The sequence below is a fragment of the Colobus angolensis genome, unplaced genomic scaffold (assembly GCF_000951035.1).
Source record: "Colobus angolensis palliatus isolate OR3802 unplaced genomic scaffold, Cang.pa_1.0 Scaffold39, whole genome shotgun sequence".
Classification (NCBI taxonomy): domain Eukaryota; kingdom Metazoa; phylum Chordata; class Mammalia; order Primates; family Cercopithecidae; genus Colobus; species Colobus angolensis.
This window is the reverse complement of record NW_012117265.1, coordinates 1,302,983-1,304,371: the sequence shown is the minus strand read 5'-3', so window position 1 is coordinate 1,304,371 and position 1,389 is coordinate 1,302,983.

Here is a 1,389-nt window from a genome sequence, read left to right as displayed (position 1 = left end):
TACCAAAGGACTTTTCAAACTAAACAATGTCCACTCTTTTTTTTTTTTTTTTTGACGGTCTCGCTCTGTCGCTGAGGCTGGAGTGCAGTTGTGCAATCATGGTTCATTGAGGCCTTGACTTCCTAGGCTCAGGTGATCCTCCTGCCTCAGCTTCCTGAGTAGCTGAGACCACGGGTGCATGCCACCATGCCCAACTAATTTTTATAGAGACAAGGTTTTGCAGTGTTGCCCAGGCTGGTCTCAAACTGCTGGGCTCAAGCAATCCACCTACCTTAGCCTCCCAAAGTGCTAGGATTACAGGCATGAGCCAAACATTTAAAGAACTAATACCAATCCTACTCAAATTATTCTGAAAAATAGAGGAGGAGGCCAGGTGCGGTGGCTCACACCTGTAATCCCAGCACTTTGGGAGGTTGAGGCGGGCAGATCATGAGGTCAGGAGTTCGAGACCAGCCTGACCAACATGGTGAAACCCTGTCTCTACTAAAAATACAAAAATTAGCGGGGTGTGGTGGCACATGCCTGTAATCCCAGCTACTCAGGAGGCTGAGGCAGGAGAATCACTTGAGCCAGGGAGGCAGAGGTTGCAGTGAGCTGAGATCACACCGCTGCACTGCAGCCTGGGTGAGAGAGCAAGATTCAGCCTTAAGAAAAAAATAATAAAGAAGGAAGGAATACTTTCAAACTCATTCTATGAGGCCAGTATTACCCAGTTACCAAAACCAGGCAAAGACACATTAAGAAAACTATAGGTCAATATCCCTGATGAATATTCATGCAAACATCCTCAACAAAATACTAGCAACCTAATTAAATAACACATCAAAAAGATAATTTATCATGACCAAGTGGGATTTATCCCAGGGATGCAAGGATAGTTTAACATATGCAAATCAATCAATGTAATACATCATATCAGCAGAATGAAGGACAAAAACTATATGATCATTTTAATAATGCTGAAAATGCATTTTATAAAATTCAGCATCCCTTCGTGATAAAAACAAACCTTCAAAAAAACCGAGTATACAAAGAACATACCTCAATATAATAAGAAGCCGTATATGACAGACCCACAACTAGAATACTGAATGAAGAAAAACAGCCTTAAAATCTGGAACAGGACAAAGATGCCCACTGTCACAACTGTTATTCAACATAGTACTTGAAGTCCTAGTGGGAGCAATCAGACAAGAGAAAGAAATAAAGGGCATCCAAACTGGAAAGAAATAAGTCAAGTTATTCTTCTTTGCAGATTACATGATCGTATATTTGGGAAAAATCTAAAGACTTCACAAAAAACTTAGAACTGGCCGGGCGCGGTGGCTCAAGCCTGTAATCCCAGCACTTTGGGAGGCCGAGACGGGCGGATCACGAGGTCGGGAGATC